This window comes from Ruditapes philippinarum, unplaced genomic scaffold, assembly GCF_026571515.1.
Source record: "Ruditapes philippinarum isolate M1 unplaced genomic scaffold, ASM2657151v2 ctg6150_1_1_1_1, whole genome shotgun sequence".
Taxonomy (NCBI): domain Eukaryota; kingdom Metazoa; phylum Mollusca; class Bivalvia; order Venerida; family Veneridae; genus Ruditapes; species Ruditapes philippinarum.
The window spans coordinates 51,281-53,223 of record NW_026864837.1 but is presented as its reverse complement, the minus strand read 5'-3'; positions in this window follow the sequence as shown (position 1 = coordinate 53,223).

The window sequence follows — 1,943 nt, the reverse complement described above, 5'->3', positions numbered from 1 at the left end:
GACCATAGCCATATATGCTATTGATACATGCCTCATCACAAATATATATAAAACTTTTTGAGGAATCATATGTGTAATTAAAAAACAAGCGATTGAATGTTTCCCTCAAGCTGTTTTCCATTTGTTCTTGCTGTGATATCACTTGTTCAATTCCTGTCGGTAATACAGTCTCAGCACGTGCTAAATTCGAATCACGTGCTAGAATTGATGATAACAACAAAAACATTGCTGAAAGCGTCCCAAAAAACGGCAATACCTGGAAATATTGGAAAAAACTGGAAAATAATAATAATAATAATAATAATAATAATATAATAATAATAATAATAACAACAACAACAACAATAATGATGATGATCTATATTTCAAGAAGGTAATATATAAATGCATAAAGTTAATGAAAACAAAAATACATCTTATTTTCTTTATATGGACTTCAAAGAAATAGAAAAAGAAAAGCAATTTTAACAATTATTATTATAACAATAATAGTAAAAGAGAGAATAAAAACTCTAATAACTCTAAAAAGCAACAACAATTACAAACAGCTATATACCAAATTTTCCATTCATCAATTTAATTGTTTAGTAGATAAATTGATAGATATTATATAAAAGATTCTTCGCCAGACGCATCATGTAATAGAATTTTCTATTCCATGACTAACATTTTACCTCGTTACTAATGGTGAAAGATAATATTTTTGGAAAAACAAAGAGAACATTTTTTGGATATTAATAAAACTGTGTTAGGATAAACCATATGATTTGTATACTTTATTACTTATATATGCTCATTTGAACGATTTTTAAGTTTTTATAAAAATACGCATGCCACTTTTACCACAGTAGTGGTGAAAATTAATATCTTTTATTTAAATGCTATTTACCTATAATAAACCTTAAAGATATAAAAATAAATTAGAAAACATGCGTCCTACAAATAATAGCGATTACTGAAGAAGAACAAATAAAAAACTTAATTTTTTTTAGATTAACTGTTGTTATTATAAAATTTCATTCTACAAACATTAATAATCTAGTGAATAAAGTGACAAAATGTATGATAACATTGATGCATTACCTTCATTATTTGGTATACCGTCTTCACAGTAAACACACCATTGACATATGCGGGCAATAACTACATAGATACCAGGAACGTAAAAATGAGTATTCCCGTGGGCATAACAATGTTAAATGTTTCAAATTAAAATGTCAATCAAACGTTGAGATGTACTATGATTTATAAAATTTTGAAATAGCCTTTCACTTGCTTAATGTGTCTATAGCAAATAAATAAATTAATAAATAAACAAACAAAAATCATAATAAGTTGATGAAAAAATAATAATATACATAATTGTTGCTATAGATAAGTTTTGAGAATAAGAAAAATGAATAACTTATATTAAAGTGATATTATGCCCATCCAAGGGTATATAGTGAGTTAACGGGTGAAGATCTAAATAAGTTTTAATTTTGCCAAAATTCCTTTCAATTTTATAATTAAGATCGCATTAACAGTATCCAAATGAATTTTTTGTAAAGATACATTATATTTTATCTATAACGCTTAGATTATAAAAAGAGTGGGGCAGTCTTTTTAAATTTTAGGTAGATTTATAATTTTATCCTAAACATTTTCCAATATCAACGGTTGGTTAAACACCATTTTTAAAGTCAATCTTTTGAAATATAAAGTCAATATAGCTCAACTTGACAATGAAAATATGAGCATAATGTCACTTTAAATAAAGATATCTGTCCCGCTTTTAATGAAAAGTGACGTTGCAAACGTGCAGTATTATAAAAGATTCCATATTTGTACGTTTAAAAATGTTACTGACTTCCAAACATAACTGACTTCCAAACATAGCTGTAATCAATGCTCTACTAGTAGGTCTACTAGATGTCTTTTATCTTTTTATGGATGATTCAAGG